The 13,533-nt window shown below is 39.6% G+C and overlaps 1 protein-coding gene across 1 annotated transcript in view; it reads left to right on the top strand.

The window, feature by feature from the left end:
- Positions 1 to 12,985: 12,985 nt before the first annotated feature.
- Positions 12,986 to 13,533, top strand: part of SCML2 (Scm polycomb group protein like 2) — an 84,909-nt gene continuing 84,361 nt past the window's right edge. Inside the window, exon 1 of the mRNA XM_019665923.1 lies at positions 12,986 to 13,016. The gene's annotated coding sequence lies outside the window, so the exon portion shown is untranslated. The remainder of the gene's footprint in view (positions 13,017 to 13,533) is intronic.

The raw sequence follows: 13,533 nt of genomic DNA, 5'->3' as shown, positions 1-13,533 counted from the left end.
TGAGAAACAGATGCTGCTTTATGTTTTGAAAAATTTTAAATTCCCCTTTGGATGCCCCCAGTAGGATAAAAGATCTGACACCCCTTCTTATATTGATTGTTTTATTTTCTTTAAATAAGTGAGTTTTGGACATATTATAATTCTGTTTTACTGTTAGTTTCTTAATGATAGATTCTTAGTGATAGACAAGTTATGCACCTTATAATTCTTAAAGATCCTGTTTAGCCAGTAGTGTTTGAAATAGTTGCTAAGTAGTAAACATCCTTTAAGTGCCAAGGCAGGAACTCAGCTCTGGCCATTAGTGGAAGAAATTGATACATAGTTAGGATAAGTTAGTCATTAGTGAAGAACAGATCCGGCTGTACCCTGCAAAAGAAACATCGTAAGGAAGTAAAATTCGGTGAAAAGCAAACTTCTAAAGAAAATGGACCCTGGGAAGGAAGGAACATTGAAACTATGTAGAAAACAATTTCCTAATGGGAAAGGTTTAAACGTGGAAAAACAACTTTGGGAAAAACAGCTCAATGACGTAAATAGTCACCTGCCCAGTATAAAAAGGACAGGCTGTAAAAATAAAGTGAGATATTAATTCTTGAAAAGCGCTTCTCTGTCTCCGCGTTCTTTCCTCGCTGACTCCGTCTCCACCTAAGGGAACCCCTGGACTTGTGGGAGTCGGTCTCCCACATTCCTTTGCTTAACTTTGTAAACACTTGACCTATACCTGTTCCAGCATCTATAGTCATATCCCGATATTTGGGGGGACAGGGTCAGTTATACCTGGCTGGCTGGGAGGCGGGACCTGGAACTGGTTCCTTCTTAGCTGTGGGACAACAGCTTAGGGGAGCTGGAAAGACAGTGAAGGTGGACATATGAAGGGGCTTGAGGGTCTAGGAACAAATTACCATTGAGTCATAGACAGAAATGGGATAGGGGACCCAGGAAGTACCTGGCATCCTCAATAAGTCACAGTAATTCCAGGAAGGTGAAGTTTAAAAGTGTAGGTATGTGGCATCAGAGAGTGTCATTGAGAAGAAGGAATAAGGCACCACTCAGTAACTGCACTTCAGAGGCAGTTCCCCAGTTCATACAAGAACACCAGGCCAAAATCATCATTGCCATCTATGAAAGTTACTAGAACAAAAATGAGGGGCAGAGGCCAAGGTATAATCCAATGATAAAACCTGGAGTCCCTCAGTAGGGGACTGAGGTGTTAAGGAGTTTCCAGAACAATAACTCGGGTACAGTGACAAAGTCAGAATCCTGAATGTAAGAATTAAGGCCCAGAACCAAATGATAAGGGCAGCTGGGTGCTTATGTCCAGGCTTCCAGGGACCGGAGTCTGTTAAATGCATCCTGCCTTAGGTCAGATTCATCCTGGAACCTGGATCAGTGTTAATTTTATAGATGTGGGCAAGTCCCCACACATTTCTTTCTCCCTTATAATTATTTCTGCTGTATGTATGTCACCTCCTCCACTGGTCTCTGGTTCACCTTACTGCATCTCCCATTGTACCTAATCCAGGGCATCACATATAATGAAAGTGGCTGGTGGTAAATATTTGCATAAGGAAAGGAATAGGCCTGGCTCTCTGGAGTAAAGAAATAGGGAATGGGAGTGTGGTTGTTGGGGACAAAGGAACTGTGGATTCAGAGAGCATAGTTCTGGCCCCGAAGACCTGCACAGACGGTGAAATGAGACGAGAAGCCAAGACCAGGAAAGTGTGAGAGAGATGCCAGGCTGGAGCAGGGTAAGCTGGGTTGAAGGGATGGAAACCCCACCCTGGCAAAGTTGGGAGAGAAGGGGAGTTGTTGGGGGGGTGTCCCCTGGGTAGCTGTAACTATTTGTATAAAGGAGATTATATATGTAGAAGTTTGATATACATAGTATAAATTATATGTATATAATTTATATATGGAAATTATATAAAACTTATATAAAATTATATATATGGATAGATGTATAAGGTGGTCTTCAGCCATTTTCATCACTCTGCTTCTCCCGAGCTGAGATGACCATCTGAATCCTGTGTTAGTCATTCTCGTGCTTTCTTTGATCTCATCTATATTGAGACCTAAGTCCATTTTTAATTTTAGTTGTTTTTAACTTTAAAAAAGGATAAGTAGTTGTATGGAATATTTGCAGACTGACTCTTTTCACTTAATATTATATTGCTGAGATCATCCTTGTTGGTATGTGTTGCTGTAGTTTAGTGATTTTGACTGGGTATAATATTCTATTTCATGAATATACTACAGTTGATCAATCCACTCTCTGTAGATGGGTATTTGTTTTTTTTCTCAGATTTTTGCTGTTGTGAACAGTGCTACTATGACCATATATGTACATGTCTCCTAGCATACAAGTGTAAGAGTTCCCTTATGATAAATTTAGGAGTAGAATTACTGGATCATAAAGATGGTGACTGTTCAATTTCATGATATAGAGTCAAACTATTTTCTATCAATAAAATAATAATATCAATAGACACTCCTAACAACAATATGTAAAAGAGTCTCTTGATCTATATCCTTTTCAACACTTGGTGTTGTAAGACTTTGAATTTTTTTGGCAATTAGTAGGTGTAAAATAGCATCTTACTGTAATCTTGATTTGAATTTCCCTGATCATTAATGGTGTTTAACATCTTTTCACGTATTCATTGGTTTTATGTGTTTTCTGTGAAATGTCTGTTCATGCCTGCCTCAGCTCGTTCAGGCTGCTCTAACAGAATACCACAGAAGGGGTGGCTTATAAACAACAGAAATTTATTTTTTCATGGTCTGGAGGCTAAGAAGTCCAAGATCAAGACACTGGCAGATTTGGTGTCTGGTGAGAGCTCGCCTCCTGGTTCATACATGACCATCTTCTCACTGTGTCCTCACACAGTGGAAAGCTCTCTGGGGTCCTCTCTTATAAAGGCACTGATCTCATTCATGAAGGCTCCACCCTCATGACCTAATCACCTCCCAAAGGCTCCACCTCCTAATACACAGAGGATTAGGGTTTCAACATATGAATTTTGGGGAGACATGAACATCCAGTCCGTAACAATTTCTTTTGCTCATTTTTCTACTTGATTGCTTGTGCTTTTCTTATTTATTTGTAGGAGTTCTTTATATATTCTAGTTATGTGGATTGCAAATATCTTCTCCCAGTTTGTAATTTGGGAGGAGGACTATATCTGGGCTCACTGGTCTATTCTAGTATCATATAATTGTCCTAATTGCTATAGCTTCATAATTAGTCCTGAGATATGAGAGACCATATCTGTTCTACTTCAGAAGTATTCTGGCTATTTTTGGTCCCTTCCGTTTAAAGCTATAAAGGTGTCGTTCTCATCTGGGAACAATTTTATCACCTCCCGCCACCCCGGACATTGGCAATGTCTGTAGTTATTTTTGATTGTCACAACTTGGAGGGGTGGGGGGTAGATTACTACTGGCATATAGTAGGTAGAAGCCAGGGATGCTGCAAGGCATCCTACTATGCACACAGGACAACTCCCCAGGACAAAAAAATTATTCAGTGTTAACACTGTCAAGAGTGAGAAACCCTGGTATAAAGTTTAGAGTCAACTTATCAGGATTCTTGAATAAAAATCCCACTGGAACTTTGATTGGAATTTCATTGAATCTACAGTTTTATCTGGGGGGAAAATGATTGAATATGTGAATCATTTCTAAGTGTTTTTTTTCAAGAACCAACTTTCAGCTTTGCTAGTCTCTATTCTATCTCTGTTTTTCATTTCATTGATATTATCACTGGTTTTTATTTTTTATTTCCTTCTACTTTCCTTGAGTTTCTTCTGTTTTTTTAACTTCTTAAGTTGGACAATTAACTAATTAATTTAAACCTTTCTTATTTTCTACTCTAGGCATCTAGAGCTATAAAAGTTAAGTTATAAAGCATAATAATAAAATCAATATCTGGAACCATTCACCTATCTTTTGTTTTCTGATTCAGAACACTTCCTTTTCATCTTTTTCTTAATAGCTTATTTTGCCACTTTTCTTTTTGTTACCCATTCCTTATCTCTATAGGATTGTTATTTCTTCATAGGTGGGCAGTCTTTTATCTGGGGGTTTCTTATCTGCTGCCGCTGCTGTTAAAATATTGTGTTATCTGGGTGTCATTATCAATTAGTTTGAGTCAACAAGTGTCTATTTTATGGTAGGAGTTATAGGGTTCAAAAAATTAAAAAACCTCATTTTCATTCTCATTGAGCTAATAATTTTATACAGAAAACTGAAACATAAAAAAGTAAATAAAATGTAGCAAAACCAAAAAATGCCATATAGAATTCTGTCTGATTATGTAACATAGAAATTGGCAAAATAGCCAAAACCTTACATTGGTACTTCTTGTTTCAGCTCATGGAATATAGACTAAGGAGATCTTTAGCTGTGTTTCTAAGCTGCATAGTCTGTTAGATTTACTTTTAATGCCATTTCATTTTATCTCTGTTTAAAATCTAATACCCAGTTTTATGACCAGAAGCAGTTTTGAGATCAAGTCTTCATAGCAGTGGTTCTTAAATTTGGCTGCCCATCAGAATCCTGGGGAGTTTTAAAAAAATATCAATGCCCAACTCCAGAGTAAGTAATAAGAATCACCTAGAATGCTTATAAACATACAGATTCCCAAGCACCTGCTCTCAAGAGTCAGATTTAGTAGCTCTAGAGCAGCGGTTCTCAACATGTGGGTCACGACCCCTTTGGGGGTCGAACGACCCTTCCACAGGGGTTGCCTAAGACCATCGGAAAACAAAAAGATATTTACATTATGATTCATAACAGTAGCAAAATTACAGTTATAGAGTAGCAATGAAAATAATTTTATGGTTGGGGGTCACCACAACATGAGGAACTGTATTAAGGGGTCGCAGCATTAGGTAGGTTGAGAACCGCTGCTCTAGAGCAAGGCCATGAGCCCTGATTGATTAACGAGTGCTCTAGGTGATTCCTATGATCAAGCCAGTCTGAGAAACGCTGATTTAGACCAGTGCCTCTCAAACTTTATTTATTTATAAAGATTTTATTGGGAAATTGGGGAAGGGGAACAGTGTTGGGAAATTGGGGAAGGGGAACAGCCAAGTTGTTATCCTTGAATCTTCATTTTGGAGGGCTCAGCTAGCTCAGCTCCAAGTTCAGTCACCATCTGGCTGCCTATCGGCAGCTCGCTGCCACTCAGCTCAAGGTGCTGTGTTCAATCGTAGTTGCGGGTGGGCATAGCCCACCATCCCATGTGGGAGTCAAACTGGCAACCTTGTTAGGAGCATGTGCTCTCACCAGCTGAACCATCCTGCCACCTGTTGGCAGCTCAGCGGCAGCTCAGTTCAGGCACAGCTCACTGGCCCATGTGGGAATCGAACCAGCGACCCTGTTGCTCAGAGCTGGCACTCTTAACCAATTGAGCCACTCGGCTCGCCCCTTCTCAAACTTTAATATGCACACAAATCGCCTGGGCATCTTGTTAAAATGAAAATTCTGATTAAGTGGGTTTGGTGTGGGGCATGAGATTGTCTTTTTAACAAGCTCTCAGATGCTGCTGAAGCTGCTGGTCTACCCTTTGAGTCATAAGAATTTAGAACAATTCTGTTCAATAGAACTTTCTTTGAGATGGAAATATTCTGCACTGTCTAATATGATAGTCACTAGCCACATGTAGGTATACAGCACTTGAAATGAGACTAGTGTGATTGAGAGTCTGAATTTCTAATTTTATTTCATTTAAATTTAAATTTAAATTCCAATAGCTACATGTGGCTAGTGGCTACCATATTGGAAGCCAGATTTAGAACCCAAATCCCTCAGCATAACTTGCTGAAAGAACTCTGGAATAATTTCAGATTAGTAGGTTATGCTGATTTCTCAAACCTTTGATTTTGAAATCAGCATTCTCATATAGTAAAACCTGTGGGGCTATATTTTTCTTTCTTTCTTTCTTCTTTTTTTTAAAGATTTTATTGGGGAATTGGGGGGAGGGGAACAGCGTTGGGAAATCGGGGAAGGGAACAGACAAGTAGACAAATTGCTGTTTTTGTTCTTCAGTCTAGTTGTGGAGGACATCGCTTCACTGGCCCATATTGGTATAATCATTGTGCTCTTCCCGGGTGAGGCAATCGATCGCCGGTCATTGGTCGGCCGCTCACAGCGGCTCCCAGTAGCTCACACTGGCTGCCATCCACTCATGTAGTTCACGGCAGCCCACTGCAGCCCTGCTGCAGCCTAGGCCATTGCTGGCAACTCACAGCAGCCCAGCTCCAGGTAGAGCTGTTGTTCATCATCTTAGCTGTAGAGGGCGAGCGTCACTGGCCCTCAATGTGGGATCTGAACCGCAGCCCTGCTGTTCAGAGCTGGTGCTCCCAAGCGAGCTCTTAACCAACTGAGCCACTCGGCCGGCCCTGGGGCTATATTTTTCCTGGAAGCCTCAATAGAGTCCTGTTGTCTTTATAGTAAGCTTTCTAGGAAATTTTTATTTGTTTCAACCTCTGCAATTTGGCTACCAAAGTTTGTTTCTCATTTATGAAGTTTCCCAAAGTCATCAACATTTAAGAAAAGGAATTAAGATAAATTATTTATTGAAATATTTGTTGTTGAAAAACTCCCCCTGAAATAATCCTGAATGTCCAATTCAGAAAGGGTAAAACATATTTGGGACTCTTGGCAACTCTATTTACCAAGGATTTAAAATACTTAAGGTTGTTCATACCAAAACACTTTGCAGTCATTTCCTTAGAGAGACGGCCAAAAAGCTGGCCAATCCTGTACTGCCAAAACGTTTCATGAAAATTTAGAGCTTGCCTGTTATTTGTGGAAACTGTGCTAGCAAATGTGTGGACGACAAGGATCTGATTGTTCATGACACTAAACCTTTAACATGTTGTGTTGTTTTTTGGAAGTTTGCAGACTTAGGCTTGGTATGTTTTTTCTCCTTTCCCAGCCAATCCTGTATAATAAAAACCGTTTGCACACTGTGGGTTTACACAAAGAATCCCACAAAACTACAACTTTCCATCTTCTTTTCTCAGGCACCTGGGTTGAGATGTCCAGCACTGGAGTGCGGGAGACCGGCTCCCACAAGTCCAGGGGTTCCCTTAGGTGGAGACGGAGTCGGCGAGGAAAGAACGCAGAGACAGAGAAGCGCTTTTCAAGAATTAATGTCTCACTTTATTTTTACAGCCTGTCCTTTTTATACTGGGCAGGTAACTATTTACGTCATTGAGCTGTTTTTCCCAAAGTTGTTTTTCCACGTTTAAACCTTTACCCATTAGGAAATTGTTTTCTACATAGTTTCAATGTTCCTTCCTTCCCAGGGTCCATTTTCTTTAGAAGTTTGCTTTTCACCGAATTTTACTTCCTCACGATGTTTCTTTTGCAGGGTACAGCCGGATCTGTTCTTCACTAATGACTAACTTATCCTAACTATGTATCAATTTCTTCCACTAATGGCCAGAGCTGAGTTCCTGCCTTGGCACTTAAAGGATGTTTACTACTTAGCAACTATTTCAAACACTACTGGCTAAACAGGATCTTTAAGAATTATAAGGTGCATAACTTGTCTATCACTAAGAATCTATCTTTAAGAAACTAACAGTAAAACAGAATTATCATAATATGTCCAAAACTCACTTATTTAAAGAAAATAAAACAATCAATATAAGAAGGGGTGTCAGATCTTTTATCCTACTGGGGGCATCCAAAGGGGAATTTAAAATTTTTCAAAACATAAAGCAGCATCTGTTTCTCAGCCAGAGCTTCAGGATTTGTCCCAATAGCAGTGTGATAGGCATGTCAGATACTGAGGTGCAGCCGGCTCCCAACACTGGAGGAGAAAAGAGAGGCCATGGAGAGTACTGTGCTACTGAGAGCCTGCTGGACTCCAGGATTTGGACCAAGTGGCTGACTGACTCCCTCCTTCTAGATGCCTAGAGACCAATGTTTGGAATGACAGCAATGTTGAGCTAAGGAGCAAGTGGATGCAAACAGTAAAAAGCAGTGCTTTGGGCACTCGGCATTCAAACATTCTGTATAGGTTTTATAGCAGCACCTCAATTTTCAACGTACATGGTTTCTGAATAGTGTCTATCATTAAAGAAATAGAGAAAGCATGGGGAGTCGGGGGACCAGGGTAAAAGTTGGCTGTGCCCCTTTCTGGGACTAGGACTGAGTTAAAGTGCACTGGACTCTAAAGTGAGTAGAAAACAAGCACACCAGCCAGCCACAAGCTCCTCTAGAGCTGGTCCAGAAAACCTGTCTAAAGGCAGCATTTGGTACTGTAATGTGCCTGCGTGATGATGCCCTTTGCACAGGCGGGAAGTATTTACTGAGTCTACCACACGCCAGGTCCTGTGCTACATGCGTACAGTCTGCAGACAAATAAACAGGCAATCTTAATGGTAAGGGCTATCAATGAAATTAACACATTGTTTATAGGCACCAATAGGTATTCACTTGTTGAGCAAATGAACTCTTACATGTTTATGTAAATGAATAAAAATAACCTTTCATGCAAAATCCTGCAAACTTTGAATATAGGACACAATGAAATTAAACAAGCTAACATGAAATTCACTCAAATAATATTTTCCTCCTTTTCTTAAGGAAGCTCTTTAGCTCCTGGCTTTTGGAAATTTCCACCAAACTCTCCTTCACACATTCCCAGTAAGTTGTCAGCTGAAGGGGTTGTGGGGATCTCCAACTCTTTCTACAACTTCTTAGCTTAATAGCTTCAGTAATTCCCTCATCATCCACTGAATAAGGTTCACACACTTTAACACAACACTCAAAGTCCTCTCTAAATCGACCCCTTCTTATATTGTTCAATGCAATGAACCTTTCATGGTTCAAAGACCATGCAGTGACTTTTCATTACTTTGGGCACGTGCTGTTCCTGGTGAGATTCCATGTCTGGCAAACTCTGCATTCTTCCCCTCTCAGTTCAAAAGTCACCTCTTTTACCCTCTTAAGAAATAGGCACACCGGGGAACTAATAATTGTGGAGTGTTTATTATCAATAAACATTTAGGTGCTTTTCACACATTATCTTCTTTAACCTTCACTCTAAGACAATGTCTCCAAGTTGATTTTATTCACTCTTAGCTCACAGTCTTATAGTGACCTGTTTACACATAGGCTGCGAAACCCTTAGGTGCTATAAACACGGTGCCTCGGGTCTATAAGGCCTCAAAGGGCTTACAGAAATATTTGCACTCCAATCCTATCCTCTCAATTGGTTGGCTCAAAATCCAAAAAGGAAACCATTTCAACAATGGTCCCACCAGGAACAGTAGGTACGGTCGTATGTGATTTTGAAGAGAATTGAGTGAATTATTGAAAGAGGTGTGGTAGGTTTAAGGGAACTAACAAGAGATGCTGATGTTGCCCAGGGATTAGGAAAAACTAGAAGCTGGAAACTGGAAGCTGTACCTGCTCCTCCCGCTCCCTGAAGACCCAGTGAGAACCAACCCCTGAAAGGAAAGCCTCTGCCAGGAGCTGTCATTGTGGAGCCACTGCCACTGCCAAGCTGAGGTCCTAGGCAGGAAGGAAGGGAGTGGGGAAGAAATCTCTCTATATATCTATCTGTCTCTTTCCCTCTCTCCATCCCCAACCTCCTCCCCAACTTGGCTTCAGTCACTCATGATGGTAACCTACCATTGCCAAACCAGCTGACGAAAGAGTCAGAGTGATGCACTACTGAAGATAAGTCCCCCAAGGCACAGAGTAAGGGAAAGAAGTGTGAAAATGCGTGGTTTTGGGGGATAGTGCAAATGGAGGATAACCAGTACAAAAAGTGCAAAATCAAAATTAATAAACGTTTATTTATAAATGTCCACAGGAGATTATGTCGACCGGTCTGCTGCAATTCCATTCATCTAGTTAAACAATATTAAATGTTTGATATGATGAAGGGTGTGATAAATGATCCTAGTTCTTTTGAAAATCTTACCCCCTCACCTCACTTTGGACTGGGTGTAAATTCCTGGAGTGTTCAATGTCTTATTCATCTTGATATCCCCACCTCTAGCAAAGCTGCATACAACAAGCATTCAATAAATGTTTGGTGTTAAGAGAACTGAGTGAATGTAATAATGTCCAAGTGTCGTATATAATGTTCATTGAGGTTATGCCAGTTTTCACAGCATATAAAATACTTGACTTGGCCAAAGTCAGCTTAGATCTCAGACATTTTGTTGGTAAAAGACTCATTTATATATTTTTATTTTATTTTTTAAAATGTTTTAATGTTTTAAAAAATATTTTTAAAGAAGTGTGGGGATCCATTAAGCAAAGACCATGTGGTTTTCGGATAGACTCGAGTAGCATTTTTGCATCTGTGAAGTAAATGTGGCAGATTTTATTATCCCTATTATTAAAATGAAAGAAAGATGAGATATGGAAAGATTATAAAGAAATTTAGTTAGTGGATGATAGACTTGGGATTCAAGACAAGAGCTCAGACCACCTGATGCAGCCGTGATCTTTGACAAGACATAGTTTTCTGTTAGACTAACGTCTCTCTCTTCATATCACAGACTTGATATTTTTCCTCTTGATATTTTTCCAAGGAAGCTACCATTTTGCAGTTAGGAAAAGAGGTTTATTGTAGCCAACAATAACAATACTAAAAAAAAATTATGAGTATCTTACTGATATGTGCTCTTGGCTTAATGGGGCAATTTGTTAGAATCAAGATCTGAAGATGTTTGTAAATTCAGGTACTATTTAAATTAATTTATCAGTTGTGTAATACCTACTATATGGATATTTTCATTAAGGTGAAAAGTTTACCAGGAATACCTTGGATCTCTAGTCTCTTGTCAGGCTTAGTTAGGCATCGATGTTTTCAGGAGAAAGGAGAGCATGAAGTGGGAAAACTAAAGGGATACTCATCCTAAAATGTTAACTTTACCTGTGCAAATAATATTGTTTCAATATAAACATGTGTGCTGATGGGAATCTAGGTTCAATTTGCTTATCTAGGAAAGAAAGTCACCTTTTCATTCTGATGTACAATAATATGAAATTGTAAAGAAAGGCACAAAAGGAAGTAATCAAACACACTTGAAATACAGGAGTATTTTGCATTGGATTTGGGCTGGGTGGGGATGATGGGTCTTCTTTAAGGTTGTCACAGGTTTTGGGCTGAGTCAGGAGACCTACAGAAGCAGATCAACAGAAGCAAATCTGAGGCTTGAAAAATAATCATGAAAACTTAGATTTTACCCTCATTGGTTCTTATTCTTTCAGTTCAAATAATCTTCTTATTTTCAGGTTGTCTAGGCAAAATTAATTGAACGTCATAATAGGAGATATTCAGTCATTCATTCACTCATTCAACAAATATTTACCAAATTCCTACTATGTGCAAGGTGCTACCATATGATGTAAAAGAAACAGTGATGTCCTGACCTATGCTAACATCATTAAGAAGCGGTCTCAAGTTTATTTTGTCAAAGGGGAAAAAGGAAATAAAGGATGTAAGTAAATGAAATAATTATTATTGAATGTTAATATACATAGTCTGATGGAAGCATACAATTGATGACAAAGTGGAAGGGTAATAAGGGAAGGTTCGAGTATATGTTCAGAAGCTGATTCTGCCACGTATTTGCTATGCAATATTCAATTTCCTTATCTGTAAAATGGGAAAAGGGTACCTACCTCATATGAACTTTATGAAAGAACATTATGAATATTTAAAATTATGTATCTAAAGAGGTTAGCATGATTCTCAGCACACTGTAGGTGCTCAATAGAGGGTAGCTGTAATTGTCAATAACATCCAATACAAAAAAGTCATACTTCTACAAATGCTTTGGTGAATATAGTCATTAAGATGTTCTAATATAAATAATGCGAATTACACTTTTAGAGTAAGGGCTTCAGTAATTTCATGTTAAAAACAGAAATATAGGAAGAAGATGAGGCATCCATGAGATGCAATTTAACAATCAGAGCAATATTTTTACAACTTCATAAAAGATCCATACATGTAAAAGAGGCATAAATGAAAACCCAAATCTTTCATATAGCGAATGTAGAGATGAATTTAAAATATTTCCACTGCATCAGGATTAAAAAGACAGTGGCCAGTAATTAATAATTTAAGTCCCCTTCCCCCAGCTCTGCTGTAACCCATACTAAGGGTTTGCTTAGCTTGAACCCGTTTAATTCCTTTCTGCTAAAGATAGCTTTCTGGCTTTTAAAAACATTTTTGCACCTTCATCTTAGAGCACTTCAACATGCCCTCCTATGTGATGATATATATTATATACATGATACGACCAAATCTCTTTAATATTCGTATATTAATGGCCTAGTTTTTCTATTTTTACCTTATAGTTTCCTTGAATTTTACATTAACATTTATTCATTCATTCTTAAAGAATTCAAGAACAATCTGAGCAATCTGATACTGTGCCATTCGCCAATGTTTAGGTACAATAAAAACACTTTAATTTGGATCTTTCATAATATTGCAAAAGTTGCATATGACAATAATTTCATTACGCATTGTATTAAATGGCTATATTCCGTGTTTTTTTTAAAAAAAGTTTTAGGCTCCAATTTCTGAATTATGATTTTAAAAACACATCATGCCCTGTACACTAAGTTAAGACGATTACGGATGCCTATATCCAGCTTTTGAAAGAATTGGAGAGAGAGAAGGCCTGCCAATGGTTTACTTTTGGCTAACACAGCACATTGTATTTCAAACAAAAAGTTTTAAATCTGCTAATACCCAACCTCACAACGAGGGATAGGACGATTTTCTCTGGTTTTTATTTGCTAAGTTTTGTGCGGAAAGATTCGTAGACTATTTTTGTGCGGAGAGATTCGTCGGTTGTGTTATGCCCCTCCCACTTTCTAGGTGAGACTTCCGCTTACGTAGCAGGTCCAACCAGTTCCAACCGGTTCCAACCGGTTCCAACCAGTTCCAACCCGGAGGAGCGTGATCGAGGAGGCGTCGCTGATAGCCGCTCTTCAGGGTGCTCTCCAGCAACTTCCAGCAAGTAAGCACATTATTTTCTTTTTGGGTTAATCTAGTTCCCGTTAGCTCAAGCCTGGTTTTAGAGGAACAACTAAATCCAGAATGTGGAGCTGGAGGGGAATGAGTGGCGAAAACCCTTGGGGGGGGGCGGGCGGGCGGGAGCTGTTTTAAGGTATATGCTACAACACCTGAATGAGTGGCTTTGCTCAAGTTGCTCTAACGAGCTGTTTTTGTCTTCTCATGGACCTTGCTTGAGTTTCTAGAGAAACGCCTGCCTTTTTGATGCGTGGCCAGGGCGGGTGGTGGCCGAGAGTCGAGGGCAACGGCCAAGGAGGGTGAATTCCCGGGATGGAACTTAACGCACACCCTGGGGACCCAGGTTGGGGCCCACTTCTGTCTTGGGTGTAGGGGCTGCGACTGGCTTTTTTTTTTTTTTTTTTTTTTCGGGAGGGCAGATGGTGAGAAGAGGATAAGGGAAAACTGCCAATGGCTTTTCGGGGCTCGACATGTCTCATCGACCGTTACAGCGCGCGCAGGTT

Source organism: Hipposideros armiger, unplaced genomic scaffold (genome assembly GCF_001890085.2).
Source record: "Hipposideros armiger isolate ML-2016 unplaced genomic scaffold, ASM189008v1 scaffold_13, whole genome shotgun sequence".
Classification (NCBI taxonomy): domain Eukaryota; kingdom Metazoa; phylum Chordata; class Mammalia; order Chiroptera; family Hipposideridae; genus Hipposideros; species Hipposideros armiger.
The sequence above is the reverse complement of the archived record's forward strand: the minus strand, read 5'-3'. Positions and strand labels throughout refer to the sequence as shown.